A 17,645-nucleotide genomic window follows, 5' to 3' on the forward strand; every position below is an offset into this window, starting at 1 on the left:
GCAGGGTTGTCCTAGCCACCCGGTCTTTCAGTCGTTGAGGACCACTAAATGTGATGTCCATTAATAGAGATTGACATTGACGGAATCTAGACCACCATCATTTGTCACCTCTCAGGACCAGCCCATTGCAATGCGAGAATGGCAGTTTGCCCATAGGAAGTTGTGAATAGAGGCGTTGCGGTCAGAATCAATTATTAGAGATCGTTAATGGAAGATGTTGGAGAGTATAAAAGAACCAGGCAGGACCATGATTTGGAACAAAGCTACTCTTCCCAACACATTAAGCGGCAGGTGGTCCCACTACTGGAAGTTGTGTTTCATGTCATGAATGAGGGGCATGAGGTTGATGCGCAAGGGCAAGTCAGGGTTCGTAGAGATGTGGAAGCCCAGATATTGAAAACTCACCCGCCTAATGGGTATGGACTCCTGCCAGTCCACCTTAAGGTGGTCTCCATGGAGTGGGATGAGGAGGTACTTGTGATGGTTAACCAATAACCCAGAGGCCATTTTATAGAGGCAGACGATTTCTAAGGCTTGAGGCCCAATAGGTGCAAGTGTTCAACAGGAGGAGAATATCATCCGCATATAATGTGATTCTATTATCAAGTTGTTCAGTCTACCTCCACCTCCTTATCTGTGCATCAATGCTAATGAGGCACACCAGTGGCTTGATGGTGAGAGCAAAGAGGAGTGAAAAAAGGGGCAGCCCTGCCGGGTCCTCCTGCAGATCGGGAACTCCTCAGAGAGGTTTCCATTAGCTCGCACCTGTGCCGTGGGCACGTCGTGCAACAAACGCACGAAAGACTGAAACTTGGGTCCAAACCCCATTTTCTCAAGGACCTTGTGAAGGAAGGACCAGCTGACCCAATCAAAGGCCTTCTCTAAATCAATCAGGAAAAGGGTCAGCGGGTCACCCTGTCTGGCAACACTAACCAGTGTAATCTGAATGCCCCTTATACAATGTCTAATGCCTAAAGCCACATTGATCTGGGTATATCAGGATGGGCAGGACTTTCAGCAGGACTTTGGCATGGATTGTTAGTTATGCATTTGTCAGGGAAATTGTGCGATATGAAGAACATTGCCCCTATTGCTGCCCAGCTTTAGGAATAATTAATATTGTAGTTGTGTTAATCAAGGGAGGAAAGCGTCCATTGGCCAAAGCATCTGAGCACATCTCCAGCAGGAAAGGGTGAAGTACCTCATTGTATTTTCGATAGTACTTGAGGGGGAACCTGTCGGGCCCAGGGGTTTTCCTGGATTTCATAGTGGAAAGTTCATTCAGTGCCAGTGGTGCCTCCAACTCAGATCAGAGATTAGGGGGAAGTTGCGAAAGGGAATGTCATTAAGGATTGAGTGGTCACATTGGCTGGCAGCAGTGGTTGCTGGGGGTAGAGTTAGCAATAGTATGCTGTGGATGCAGCTGCTCAATCTGGGGCCGTACACTGGCAGGCCCCCATGGAGTCCACTATTTCGAGGATAATTCTGGAGGTCAGGACGCGAGTAGCCAGCCAGTAAAGCAATTTACACAGACGGACACAAGAGAGTCTATGTGTTTTAGGTGAGCTGGAGCAGTCCAGAACTGGATCAGGTGGGGCATTAACATCACCTCCCGCAATCACAGACCTGAGGGGAAAGCAAGGAATACCGCCTGAAGACTGAAAATGGCCGTGGCTTAGGGTGTGGCATACATGCTGAGGAGGTCATATGGCTTCCTCTCCAAAAGGCCCTCCACCCCCATGTAACGGTCCAGTGTTTGTGTCAACAACCGTGGAAGTCACCACCAACAGGAAGGACCTATGAAGGAGTATTGCCATCCATAAGGATCCTCCTGGTGAAGCCCGCATGATATACCCTGCCAAACCCAAAGTGCCTAAAGAAAGGGCACTGGAAGCTGAGGAGGTGGGTGTCCTGCAACATTAGAACATCAGGTTTTGAATTTCTAGCGTATTTGGGACCCAAGCACCGCAAGTGGTCTCAGGAGGTGACCAAGGTGAGGCACCCTAATACACAGGGCCCGTAAAGGGCCCCACGATGCCTGGGTCCAATACCCTCGCCTCTCTGGTCCAATCAAGCCTGTGCCCCTCTGGTGGCTCAGAAGATCACTGGCACCCAGCCCACTTGCCTCTGCACGACAAGGGTTAGGGCAGCATGAGCAGCCGGAACACCAATAGAAGGAAGCCGTCATGTGGTCTTCACCGACCCACTATGCAGCCCACAACTAGCAAAGAAGTTTGCCCGCTTGCAGACACATTCACCTGTGCCTCCCTTTTGATCAAGAATGAGGGGAAGATACCAAGGGTATCGGGTAAATCTTTGGCCCCTGCCACCCACCAGCTCTGGGAGGGCGAAGCGAGCATTCTCTGGAGTTAGCGGCAGCCCATCCTAGCAGACTGCCATCTTGACCACACCTTCCTTAGGCCAGCGCATTCGGGTTCCAGTCCACTGTCGGGGCCCTGGGGGCACAGAGGTCGGGACACCTCCCGCAACATCAGGAGCTGCAGCCTTATGGCCACCAGCTCACTCCATGGAGGCGGCAAGACCACTGCTGCTCGTCCTAGTGGACCACCATCTTATAGGCCCTCCCCAGCTGCTATAGTTGGGAAATCAGCTCACCACTAACAGACAAGCTGCTCCTGGGCCCAGGGGCAAAGGGACACACCTTCCCCAGCCAACAGTTCCTCAATGAGGGAAGAAGCGCTCTGCTGTCGTCAGGATGGCTCTGGATGCTGGAGGAGGTCCAAGAATACATATAGAATGCAGCCACCAACTTGGCCTGTGTGGCCATGCCCCCATACCTACAGATTTAAGACAGACTGTTTGGCATATTGAAAGTGCAAAGTCATTGCAGATTACTGTGAAGCCAGATGCAGTGTATCAACATATTACCCAAGATAGACTTTCCTGTGAAGAGGAAGGGATTACATCTATGAGGGAACTTTTGAAAAGTCCATGTAATTCATCTATAATTGGCTTGAAAAAACCTAGTAGGAAGTGGAGACAGTTCACAGTGATTGATTTGTGTGCTGTTGTCTTCTACATGACCATAGCCAGTATCCTTTCTCATTCAGATATAAAGAAAAGGTATTAGTTTTGTAAAGAATCCCACACGGTTATACAGAGTTACCTTCTATCTTCTACTAAGTGTTTAAAAGGGATTTAGAATCTTTGTAGTTACCATGTGAGTCAGGTTAGGTGCAATACACTGATAATTTGATGATTGCAGCAAAAGTGAAAGAGGGATGTAAGATGGACATCATTGCATTGTTGAATACTTTAGCTGATAATGGGCATAGCAGTTCACGTACAAAGGTGCAGTATTGTCAGACAGAAGTTACTTATTTAGAACAGATATTACATTCTAAAAGGAGCTCAGAAGGTGTCCAAAGATCTAAGTTCTTTAATTCTGAGAATGAATCTGCCCAGTACACAGAGAGAAGTGAAAGCGTATCTAGGCATGGTTGGCTACTGTCATCAGTGGATTCCCAACGTTTCCTCAAACTACTCCAGAGATTGATTCATAGTAATATAATTGATCCCGTACCCAAGGATGAAGAATGTATGCATGCCTCTTTGGAGCTGAGGCACGCTTTCTGTACCCCACCCACTCTAGGAATACCTAGTTATGAGAAAGAGTTTTATTTATTTGTTCATGAAAATGAATTTGTTTTTTATTTGGGGATGGTTCATGTTTGATACATGTCAAAGGAAATTCACAAGCAACATATGCAGTTCATCATTAACATGTATTATAGAGCCATCACACTTCAGCAAATATTCACTGATAGTAAATACTGCTTTAACAAAGTCTATGATTTAGGCCAATTGTGCTCACAGCGAGGTTGCTTGACTTTATTATTTAGCAGTTTTAGGTAGCATGAACTTACCCCAAAGGTATCAGAATGCTTTACATGAGCACCAGTTGCATTACGGATGGACACATTCATTTTTAGGCACAGAGAGATTAAGTGATTTGCCCAGAATCACAGGTTGGTTGAGCCTACCACCAGGCTTAAACATGGTTACCCAGCTTCAAAGTCATCCGCCCTTGCTGTGTAAGCCACACCTCCTTTAGCTGGGATATTAATTAGCAATGGACCACATATTATTTATTTCTTGTATGCTTTGAAATTGGAGTTGTAAAATCTGCTGCCCATGGGCATGGAAATGATGTGATCACTAACAGTAACAATGCCTGAGATGCACTTGCAAAATATTATTTCGAAATGAATACTGCATTATGCATGGAGACATATGAAAAATCAGAACAAGTTTTTGCTTGCGCATCAGTACAAACATTTGATGAAATTAAAGAAGTACAAAATGAGATGTCAGATGAAGAGCAGAAAAAGTGGGAAATTAAAGAATCTAAACAGGAAATCGAGGAAAATCTATGGAAACACACTAATGAGAGTTTTGTCTTGGACGATGCACTGTTACCCCAGATGATACGACTATTTCATGAACTTAAAAATGTAGGGCATGATTCGATAGTGAAATTGTTTAACATTTACTAGTTCAAACCTTATTGCAAAACAGTTGTTGAGGAATTACATTGAGAGATATACAGTGTGTCAGCAAAACAATCTTTTGTTACAGGGAGCCATGTAGGGAAGTCAGTTGGTCCTTTAACAAGGCTACAGATTGATTTGGTAGAGATGCCACCATTTAATTGTTTGAGGGATGCTTGGACTAAATATTGAGTTTTCAATATCGTGGTACTAGAATATCATCGCAAGAATATTGTGATGTTTAAAATATTGTCAACAGGAATATTACAGGTAAGAATATAATTTGTTAGTGTTGTTTTGAATATTGTTAATTTGTTTTTGCAATTTATAGCTTTTTTCAGTTATTTTGTATTAATGTTCTTATTTTTGTGTAAATGATTTTGTGGTGTATTGTTATGATTTTGTTTTAATGTAATTTTTTTTGTTCAATGTTTGGTTTTAAGATTTCAATTTTGAATTTTTTATAGACCTATTTTAGAATTCTTTAGGGAAACTTAAATGTTTTTAATTATTAGTTTTATCAGCAGGATTTGTGATTTATAGGAGAAAAGGGTGGGGCAATTGCTAAACATTTATATTGAATTATTATTGTATATTTGTATGAATTTTGATTTTTAATTTGTAATTTTGTTTTTAGAATTGTATTTGGATGTTGAAATATTTTATAGATGTATTTTTAAGAGGGATGTGGGTTCTATTTTTTATATTCATTATATTGTATTTTGTAACAATTTATCTTTTTTTAACATTTTTATTGTTGGCTATTTATAGTATTTGTTATTTTCATTATAAAATATTAAGATTTTTTTAAAAAGAATAACTTTGTTTAAGATAGTATTTAAGAAATACAATTATTAGAAATGTATTATGTAATAATATTATTTAGTCAATTAAAGATAGATAATTGTTTTAGTTTTTATACTTATATATCATTTGTATGTATTATCTTTAAAATGTTTATTGTAATTTAATACATATATTACCAACTGGCAGTCGCTAGTAGGTAGTTATGGTTAAGAAGATGTTTCCTTTGGAAAAGCATTTTTTTGAGTTGCCTATATCTTTGGCGTCGTTTGATGAATCTTCACAAAACTTTCCCCAGAAATTAAATTCTTACTTCAGCTGCTGTTCGAAAGGTTTCGGGGTGATCCGTGAAGCTTCCTATGAAAAAGGGAGGGTCCCAAAACAAGTTTCCCCATGTTAATCCCATTGGGATTCTGAACATGACTACAACCTGAACTGCTGGATAAAATTATACCAAATTTGGCAGAAAGCTAGCTCTTGGTCAAGAAAGCACTCTTTGTATGATTTGGTGTGAAGCCATCCAGTAGTTTCAGAGATACTAACCAAACACCAAATTTGTATATCTAGGGGCGCAGTCCTCTGTGGATCCTCCTAGAATCCTCGTCTGATTCGCGGGTCCACCCACCAACAGCAATGCTGCTGTGATTGGCTGCCTGCAAAAAGCTGCAGTTGCCATTTTGTTCATCAAGACTCGGTTCCCAGCTGGGAAAATCTATTAAAAAGTGATAGAAGGGGTAGGGTAGAGGTACCATGACCCCTTGGGACAAATTGAGGGGGTCTGTGAGGGACTCCTCATGGGTAAGATCTGCAGATCCTCCCGGGTCCTCCAGGATTTGGGTGGATCCTAGTGGACATACACTCAAAGACCCATATACCTACTCACATATACACTCACACACTCACAAACACACTTACACAACCACTCACACACCCATACAACCACTCACACACTGACTCACACTGACTCACAAACCATCAAAACCACTCACAGAGCCACTCACAGACCAACACAGCTTTCATATACCCACATACACACATACTTACACACCCACACAATCAATCACACAACCACTCACATACCCATACAGCCCCTCACATCTACTCACAGACCCACTCACACAGCCACTCACACACCTACTCACACACCCATTCATGCGCCCATTCCCACACCCACTAACAGACCCACACAGCCAGTCACACATCCACTCATATACCCACCACACACTCACACTTGTATCCCCACATAACCAATCACACACTCCCTAACCCACCCAGGTTACAGGGTGTTATAATTAGGAAATAGCACTAAAGCATTGAAATTAAATTAAATAACAAAGGTTACAGGGATGTTACAGTAAGGAAATACAATAAATAAAGTAGACATTTGCTGAAAAAAGCAAAGGTTACAGGGACATTATAGTTAGGCTCACATTTCACTCGTACTAACCATTGAAATTCAACAGTTATATTTACCTGAGTGTGCTATAACTTACACCCCCACGGTGCACTGCATATTACATCACTCATGACATGGTCAGTGACATCATTGATGTTATCACTGATAACATCTCAAATGACAGCACTGATGACCACTGATGATATCATCCACAGAACCACTCACACACCTACTCACACATCCATAGACCCTGCCATATGTCCACTAATACACAACCACTCACATACCCATTCAAAGACCCATACAAGTACTCATACAACCACTCATCCATATAGCCACTCACACATCCAGACATACAGACACTTGCACACCCACTCATACACTCACTCATGCTGAGTCAGTTGCCCGTACAGCTACTCACACACCCACCCTGTCACTCATACACTGACTCACTCAACCACTCACTTGCCCCTACAGTTACTCACACCCCCTCACTTTCTCATACAGATACTAACACATGTACACACTCAACTATACAGCCACCGACACAAGTACATACTCACTCACCCATACAGCCACTCTCACACCCCATCACTCACCTTTACATGCCTCTAACATACCCACACTCTCACACATACACCACTGACACACCCACTCACTCACCTATACAGCCACTCACATACCCATTCAGGCACTCAGACACCCACTCACTTATGGATACACACAGCCACTCAAATATGGATTTTAGAAATAGTATCACTCATTACTAGTATACAGAGTATACTCATTTAAGTTATGTAATAGCTTATTATATATATTTAACACTCATAAACATTTAGAAAACACTCACACTTAATGGATGATTTCTTCAGTGATGTCATTTGAAATGTCATCAGTGATGTCACTGACAATTTCATGACTGATGTGAGGTCATCAGCAGAGGATTGCAGGGGCATAAGTTATAGTTCGCTCAGGTAACTATAACTGCTGAATTTCTCTGGGTTTGTACGGGTGAGATGTGAGCCTAACTATAACATCCCTGTAACCTTTGGCATTTTCAGTGAATATATATAAATATGGTAGTCATCACTAGGCAGCTATAGTTAGGTCTGTTTTTCCATAGGCGGAACATTTTTTGGTTTGCTAATAACTTTGGTACCATTTGAAGAATTGTCACAAAACTTTAAAAAAGTCAATCCACCTCAGTGCCATCCTGGTAGGTTTCGGGGTAATCCATCAAGTGGGGAATTAGAAAATAGGGGGGGGGGGCCAAAATGTAAAATCCCCATGCATTTTCCATAGACTTCTTTAAGACAGGCTGCAGCAAAAACTGCTGAATTGAATTACACCAAATTTAGCAGGAAGCTAGATTGTGGTCTGCAGATTGTGAGTTTTGTGTTTTTTTTGTAAAATTGTTTTGTAGTTTTTGAGATATTAGCGGTCAAAATAATTGTACATTTTGGCAGTTGGGGTGGCAAGAGTCTCAGAGACTCTTGCGGGAGCGTCAGTATAAAAGTTGAGCATTCCGATTGACCCAGGGAGCGTATTTTCCCTTGGGCCGGACTCCAGATAGAGCGAGCACTGTGATTGTCTACCAGCAACATGAGCAAAATTTTGCTGTCAGTCAATACAGGGCGTGGGGACCTAGTTCCCTGTCCTGAACTTGTAAAATAAAATAGAGCTATGGGGCAGGGTAGGATACCCTGACCATCTAAGGCCCCAAAATGCTGCAATTCTGTGCAACTCTCGGGGGATAAAAAAAAACAAATGGTGGCCGAGTCCACATTCAATTCTATTATACCTGCGGAGCCAACTACCAGGGCTGTGTTTAAAAAGTGAAGGGGGGCTGAGCTGCCCCCCGCCCTGAACAATTGGGGGCCGCAGGGAGTCTAAGGGCCATCATTAACTTATATAGGGAGAGGGGCCATGCGGCCCCCTCCTTGTATCTTGAGATGCCCCCGGGAGCCTACCCCTAGCGTCGTCATGAATTTTTATGGAGAGGGGGGCCATACTCGCTGAGTCTCATGAGGCCAGAGGGAGCCCAAACCACGGGCAGACAGATTTGTATTGTGAGGGGGCTGCTCGGCCTCCTACCCAATCCTGATAAGGCCCTAGGAGCCCACCAGAGGACAATTCTTTTAAGGGAGGGGGCCATTTGCCATGAATGACCCTGGGCACCCCATCCCCCTGGGACATAGTGGCGTCCCTGCCCACAGCAGTGCTGGCAGAGAAACCTTTATTTATTTTCGCTTGGCAAAAGCATTTGTAAATCTCCTGCCAAGCAGAGCAAACACCAGGCCTGCTCCCATCTTGCAGGAGTGTGAAATATGCTCCAGCACACTGGGAGTGGACTTGAGATCTGTTTTCCTGCCTGCAGTGATGTGGGCAGGGGACAGATGTACATATTGCTCCAGCCTGCAAGGAGCAGCATTAGAAGCTGCTCACTGCAAATGGGAGCAGTGCTGGCTCCTGCTGGATGTGGGGAGCCATACTGGGGCCACAGGGGTCTTGGGTCTCCCCGACGGCCTCCAACTGCACTGTGGTGGGTTCCCAGGGTGGGCACCAGGGCACCCAACTTTTACTGCACCAGGACCCAGGAGACGAGGTCCTCAAGGCCACAATCAGCAAGGGGAATGGGGCCACATGCCCCCCCTAATTATGATGCAGTGAGATGGGCCCCTCAGGGCCAAACTCAGCTTGGGGAGGGGGGCCATGTGCCCCTCAACCAAATATTAATGCTGAGCCCTGGGGGATGGAATCCGGAAAGTTGAAATCGGTCCGGGGAGGGGGGTGCGTGCCCCTTTTCCCTTTATTATGCTGCTGGGCCTTGGAGATAGGGTCCCTGGGGCTAAAATCAGCCCGGGAGGGTACTGCGTGCCCCACTCCCCTATTAAGATGGGGCTGGGCCACAGGGGATGGGGTCCCCGGGGCCAAAATCGGGCTGTGGAGATGGTCCGCATGCCCCCTTCCACAGACCCCTTAATTAAAAAAGAATGGCAACATGAATCCTCATTTAGAAAAGAGGACAAGACTACTAAGAGGGGAATCTCCACCAAACAAGGATACTTCCTCTTAACTATGAAGTAAGTGCTTCTTTGTTTGTTGGAGATGTCCTCTAAATTCCGCTGCATCAGCGCATCACCAAAATTGGTAGAACAGGCACTCAGGGCATTTTGGTAAACTGTCTATCAACGTGGGAAAAGGCTGGAAGACATATGCATATTACTAAGAAAAACAGAGTGGGGCCTAACGGCAAATTAAAAGGGAGAACCATGGACTAGGCTCTCAAGACAAGAAAGAAACCACTCTTCACAATCTCTACAGATCAGATTGCAGTCCAATAGATCAACGATGCATTCACCTCCATTCTAGATATCAGATTATTTTTCTTTTTTTTTCTTTTTTTTATTATTTTTATTGTTTGCAGTTTGAATACATCAATAAAAAAGGCATCAGCATATATACATGAAAAAATACATGAAACAAAATCAGCACAGAGTACAAAAGGATAAAATACCATCCAATAAGACTTATAAAAGCAGATTTTTTAAGATTTATGAGTCTAATTCGGGGGACTACCCGTCATCTCCCTCCATGTTGTAATCGGGGCCCACAATTTCCTACCAAAATCTCTCTTTCTCTTGCCTTTCTGCTCATATAAACAACTCTCTATATTATGGATACTCAGCAGTCTTGCGAGCCACATTTGGAAAGAGGGGGCCAAAGTATCTTTCCAGCCTGACGAGATTAAAATCCGTAAAACCGCCACCGAAATAAAAACCAGCGCTACCTCACTTTGAACCAATTTCTGCTTGTGATCACAGCCCAATAACATCAAGGTAGGAGATAGATCGATCTTATGACATAGCAGCCCCTCCCAAAACTTACAGATTTCTCTCTGTATTAGAAACAATGAACTGCAATAGAAAAACATATGCAGAAGGACAGCTTGCCCAGCATTACATCTGGGGCATCTGTCATCCCCCCTGGCCCCCCAAGCGAATAGTTTCGCAGGGGAATAATAAAGATTGAATACTGTTTTATAATGTTGGGCCCTCAGATTGGTGGATCTAAAAACTTCTTTATTCAGGGATATGGCTAGGTCTAGATCAACATCCGGATCTCCCAGTTTCCGAGCTAAGATTACCTCCATTTTTTCTAGATCGTCTTGTAATTCCAATACAAATTGCTTATAAACCCCTTTAATTTTTTTACACCCGGCCAATAACAGTTCTAATAATGGGGCCTCCTCCATTAACAACGGCTTTGGTCTCAATGCCTTTAAGCACCGAGCGACTTGACCATACAAAAACCAATGCGTGACCGGAATGCCAAACCTTTGTCGAATGACTTCAAAACTCAATGGTTCATAAACACCCCATATATCCCCGAGGGTCCTAATGCCATAATTCTTCCAGATCGATAAATTCCTGTCGGCTCCAATATACGGGAGTAAACTTGAGTTACACAGGTGGAGATAACAGTTGACTTTTGGGATTTTGCAAAATTTGGAGGCAGCCTTCCAAACCTCCCAGACCCCTTCCAGAATCTTCAAGCGGGGCCTTTTATAATACCTACGGTCCACTTCCCGCAACATCAACCCCCTTGCCTTTTCCCCGATTAACACCTCAAAAATGGACGGTAAATCCTGAGCTGGTGAAGTGATGACATCAGAATCACTCTCTTGTTGAAACAAAATAGACATTTGTGTCATGAGACATGACCAATGATATAATCTCAGATTAGGGAGAGCCAAACCTCCCCTTTCCCTAGGCAGTGACATAAGGTTAGTAGATCGTCTAATCCTACCATATTGCCAGATAAATTTTATAAAGATAGATTCCAATCCTTTAATTGTAGATTCATCCAAAAATAATGGTATAGCTCTAAACAGGTAAAGGACTCGAGGAAAAAAAGACATTTTTAAAACATTTACCCTCCCAATCAAGGAGAGGTGCAAGACATCTATCCTTTTTAGCTCTTTCACTATAGATTTCATAAGAGGAGGGTAATTTTCGGCTATTATTTCCTTAACTGATGCGTTGATCTTAATCCCCAGATAGATTGCGGAGTCCACATATCTCGAATCACTTTTAGCTATATTCCTAGTACAGATTATTTGAGTTTTGGACTCATTTAAAAGATAGCCCGACCGCTTACCAAACTCTTCTGCTATTTCGACCAGGACCATGAGCGCCTGCTGGGGATTAACTGTAATAATTGCCAAATCATCGGCGTAGGCCAAGATTTTGCTGGTATGGCCATTACAGACCACTGGACTGATCCTGGGAGACCCCAAGATTTTCTGGATTAGAGGGTCAATGTATAAGGCAAAGAGAATCGGGGAGCAAGGGCAGCCTTGCCGGGTACCTCTCCTGATATCTATCCTCTCCGAGCTCTCACCCATAACTACCACCCTTGCAACCGGATTCACATACATAGCTTTGAGAGCTCTAATAACTATCTCCCCAAATCCTCTACCTTCCAATAGACCCCAAAGGAAGTTCCATACAACCCTATCAAAGGCTTTTTCCGCATCTAGCAGGATCATGGCCATCTCCGCTCCCCCTGCAACCTGAGCGTCAAATAACGCTATAGCTCTTCTAATATGATCGGTAGTACTACGACCCGGGATAAATCCATGTTGCCAGGGGGAGACGAGACCGCCAATGATCCTGCCGAGCCTCTTAGCCCAAACCTTTGAATAAAGCTTGGCGTCCGCATTAATAAGCGAGATTGGGCGATAGGAGCCAAGTTTCTCCAGGGGTTTCCCCTTCTTATGAAAAACCACAATATTGGTTTCCTGCCAAGAGGCTGGGACCACTCCAGTAAACATTATTCCATTGAATAAATCAACTAATAATGGTGTAACCACTGATTCAAGACATTTATAGGCCTCCAGGGGAATCCCATCCGGGCCGGCGGCTTTACCGGAGGCTAGCTCATGCAAAGCCTCTATAATCTCTCCCCCGCTGATATCTCTGTCCAGTTCCTCCTTTTCTAGGGAATTAAGACGGGGGCCAATATCCACAACCTCACCCCCCTGATTACCAACCCGTGTTTCCTCGTCATACAGGTGCTGGTAAAAGTTTTTAAAAGCCTGTAAGATCTCCTCTGTCTGCGTGAGTTCCTGACCATTTACTTCAATCCTAGAGATGATATTCCTAGCCCTCCCCTGCCTTATTTGTAAGGCTAGAACTCTGCCAGCTAGCTCACCTGTCTCATAGCGCTTGGCCTTGGTAGTCAAGTACTCTCCTGAGGCTTTCTGGGAGATCAACTTGTGTATTTCTGCTCTATTTTTTAACAGTTCACACTGGCTCTTCCTACTGTCCCTTCCCCCAGCTATCTCTCTCATATGCTGTTCTTCTATGTCAGACAAAATACCCACTAATCTTTCTTCTTCCTTCTTATCCTCCTTTCTTATCCTTGCACCAAAACTTATAGTTTCCCCCCTTAGGGCCGCTTTAAATGACTCCCAGACGATATTCCTGGATGCGCTAAATCTATTGGCAGCGAAAAACCCATCTGCCCAATTCAGAATGTGCCCTGTATATCTCGAGTCTCCCAGTAATTGTCTCTCAAAGGTCCATCTGGTCCTGAGCCGTTCAAAACCAGGCATTTCATATGACAATATCAGCGGGTTATGATCTGACAATATTTTCGGTAATTTTGTTATTCCAACCCTGCTAATTTCACTAGCTGAAATGAAGAAATAGTCTAACTTGGTGTACTTCTGATGAGGATTTGAAAAATAAGTGTAGCCCGGTTTTAGAGGTTCCTTTGTATCCCAGACATCTATCAAGCCATGAGAATTATTAAGGGCTTTTATTGCCCTATAAACTTTTGGTTTTCGACCCTGGTACAACCCCGAATCACTCCAGTCAGCTGAAATATTAAAATCGCCACACATGATTATGGGGGTGGGCCAGGAAGCTAGTTCTAATTCCATTGAGTCAAAGAGATCCGGATCGTCTTCATTTGACCCATAGACTACACAGAGGGTTGGACCACTTACTAATTCGACCAAAACCCATCTACCACAGCCATCCAACTTGGTCCTTCTAACCCCTCCCAGATATCTTTTGGTTAAGATCGCGACCCCCCTATTAATTGAAGTTTGAGTAGAACATGCTGCTAACTCGAATCCACTGAGAAACAGCAAATTCCTCTTTGACCATGGAAGGTGGGTCTCCTGGAGACAGAGGATATCAATTCTATTGTTCTTTATAAAATGAGCCAGCCTTGTGCGCTTCCTCCAGTCATTCAGCCCACCTATATTTAGAGAGCAGACTCTAACGCAAACCATCTTGACCCAATATTAGAACAACATAATTATCCTGCCTTTCGGACTGCATGTGCTTCTGTATCATTGATGCCAAAATCTTACCACAAAAAAAAAACAAGATGAAACAAACTGCATTTTAAACCCTTATTCTCCCCCTCATTAACCGCCATACCCCCAACACCCTTCAACCCTCCCAGATCTCCCTCTCTTCCAAGGAGGATCCCGCCCCTTCTGCCAACCCTCCCCCGAACCCTCCTAAGTGAAGCGCTCAGAATAAATCTGAGCATGTGATGGTGCTGCAGTATGGGTATGTGAGGACATTCACTGAGAAACAAAGACAATGAACCCCTTATATGTCCTTACTTTGATAGTAGTTTCCTATTTTGTTAAATCAAGACAAACTACAACCCAAGCCTCCGCCTAAGTATTTCTCCCACAAGCTCAGTTCAGCGCCTAATCGACTTTCTTGTCCAAAGAAAGCAGAAACTCCTTTGCTTTAACTTCTGATGAGAAGAAAAAGGTTTTCCCATCAAATGTCACCTTTAACTGAGCCGGATTGATAAGATAGGCTTGAATCTTCTTCTCCTGAAATGATTTAATCATTTCCCTCAAGCGCCACCTTCTTTCCACAGTCGTGTGGCAGTAATCCGGGCGAACAAAGAAGGAGAATCCATTGCCACTCCGTCTAGCATCCGGTCTGGCTTTGTCTGCAATAGATTGCCTCAATATAAAGTTTCCGAAAAAAATTAACACTGCTCTGGGTTTATCGCCTTCTTTAGCATTGGTCCGGGGCTTGAAAGGGGTGCGATGAACTCTTTGTATCTCATTAGCCCAGTTCCAGCTTGAAAGTTCTGGGAATGCTTGTTCAAAGAGTTTGATGATGAATGCCTTTATATCCGACCCTTCCAAACCATCAGGGACCCCCAGGACCCTCAGGTTATTCCTACGGAGCCTGTTCTCCATCTCCTCAACTTTCCATTGGAGATCCGTAACCTGAGAACATTGGGCATTAACTTTACACGTTGCCTCCGCTGCCTCAGCCTCCGTAGATACCACCCTCTCCTCCAGATTCGAGACTCTGTCCGCCGTATTTGTACATGTCTTTGATAGTTTCCTTACTACACCCTGAATCTTCCTCATGGCGGCCTGTGCCTTGCGGTTATCCTGGCGTGTTTCCTCCCTGTGGGCAAGAATCTCCTGGTGGATAGTTTCCAAGAGAGAGCGTTCAGAGCTATCCCCGGCAGGTCCTCCCTGTAAGGCTAAGTCAGGCGTATGATCCCAGGTCAGTTCTCTGGAAGAGTGACCTATTTTCGAGGGCTGACCCTTAGCCAAAGGTGGTCGCACACTGGTTGACGGGATGCCACCCTCGAGTTCAGATTCTGATTCTGAGCCTAAATAAGTGCTGGGTTCTAGTTCTTCGGACCACTCGGCCCCATAAGAGACAGAGAAATAATATTCGCTTGGCACTTTTTCCCTATCAGAGGAGGAACCATTTGGCGGAGGCTCAGTGCTCTCAGTAATTCCTGAACCTGGGTGATTATGGATAACACTAGTGCATTCTCCCCCTAAATCCGGGGGGGCTGAGGTGGCCTCCAGAGGCGCAGATGCCTCGAGAATAACTTCGATATCAAGAGGTGGTTTGCTTAAAATGTTTACTTCCGATGGACCAATAGAGATGGTGGGGGTAGAATGCTCCTCTGAAATAGGGCCTAAAAGAGTGTCAACCAATGGACTTACACCTGCCCCCGCCATTTTAGACCCCCTCTCCTTTTCCTTCACCACCTTAGGAAACATATCTGCAATTGATGCTGCTGCAAGCCGGGTCCTTCCTGCCACTTGTTGTTTTTTTTTCCCCTGACCAGCAGAAACTTGGGGTCCTTGTAAATCATCAACCACCTCTGGCTACTCTCTTTGTGATTTCTTTCTTTGAGGTGCTGATTTAGCACCCGCCGCTTTAGGCATGATCCTGCTGTGTGCGTCCCGCCACTGACTTGCCTGACAGCTGCCGTGAGATCTCTCCGGCCAGAAGCTGCGCGCCGTCTCTCCTCGGAGCCTCAGCAACCTCGGCAGCCGACTCCGCCCCCTCACGACTCCGCGGGACTCGCAGATCCCACAGGCGGAGGAGAAAGCAGCAAACGCGGCCAGAGCATAACGGAGGACTCGCCCAGAGAGCCGACACCCAGAGAGCGCTGTCGGCATTCCAGAGATCAGCGGGTACTGCGCTGATGAAGCCGGGCCATCGCCACCACCGCTGCGCTACAGGTTTGAACTCCTCGGGGATAGAACATCGCCCTCACTACCCTGCTGCGTCGGCCTCCGTTACGGGACCGCCATCTTGCCTCCCCAACCTCCTGGTTCCGATATCAGATTATTTTTCAATGTGGAATACAAGAGGTAACACACTTGCTTTGCCTTCGCCAAGCCCAAGAAGTTTGGATCATTTGTGCTTTGCAGAAGTGGCGCTTCAGCTGGGGCTCCTGCTGTGTTTATATTTGTAAGTACTTCCCGTTGAGGTGTAATTTCTGTGAAATGAGCATCATGGCCATAAAGGACCCTCATTTTTTCCAAGAAGAGTCCACAGTTTTGACAAAAATTTCTACCAAACTGGAGTACTTTCTACTGGTTAATTAGTAAGTGCTACCTCGTTGCGTAAATGTCTCGTGCATATTCTACACAACAGCTTCCTAAAGGACTATAAAATAGTGTCTCAAGTGACCTTGTGTGCATGTATTTTTGCCAATGTGATAGTTCTTCAAGCGTCTTTATTCACAAATCTGTGATAACATGAATCCTTGTCAAGAGAAGACGACAAGACTACAAAGCAGGGGAATGTCCACCAAACAGAGGTACTTCCTCTTAACTATATGAAGTAAGGGAGAGGGGACCATGCAGCCCTCCAGGGACTCCATCCCCTGGGACCCCATCCTCAGGGACCCAGCCACTTGATGCTAGGTGCCCTGGAGTCCCCTTAGGGCATCCAGTGCGCACTGTTGGGTACCGCGGGAGAGCCTCAATGCCCCCGCAGTCTCTCCCTGCTCCCACCTCAATCGGGAGCCAGCATTGCTTCTGCATGCAGGGAGCAGCAGTGTGGGAGCAATTATTTTATCTGTTTTTCTGCCCGCTTAACAGCGGGCAGGAAACCAGATGAGAAGTCCATTCCCAAGGAGCGGGAGAGGTTTGCTGCTCCTGTCCCCTGGGAGTGGACTTGCAGTTTGCTCTTGCTTGGCTAGAGCTGTCAAAGATCCCGCCAGCTGAAAGCAAACTGCTATCTACCGATGGTGAACACCTCGGGAGATAGGGAGCTGGCTCCTGTTTTACTTTCAGCAATGCCCCGGGGAGGTGGTGGTCCCCGTGGCCAAATATGGCCTGGGAGGGGAACTCTGCAGGCCCTCTCACCCTTCTTAGTAGTTTTGTGCCCCGGGGTAATTTTAAATTCTGCAGTGGGAGTCTGCGTGGCCCTCCCTTTTTATGGTGAAATGCCCCAGGGAGGTGGTGGTCCCCAGGGCCTTTAAAGGCTAAAGGAAGGGGGTTGCGCAGCCTACTTCCATTTAATTGTAATAATAAACCCCAGGGAGGTGGTGGTCCATGGGGCTTAAACTGCCCCAGGGAAGGGTGGTAAATGTGCCCCCTTCTCCTTTTGTTTAATTAA

Source organism: Triturus cristatus, chromosome 5_2, assembly GCF_964204655.1.
Source record: "Triturus cristatus chromosome 5_2, aTriCri1.1, whole genome shotgun sequence".
In the NCBI taxonomy this organism is placed as follows: Eukaryota; Metazoa; Chordata; class Amphibia; order Caudata; family Salamandridae; genus Triturus; species Triturus cristatus.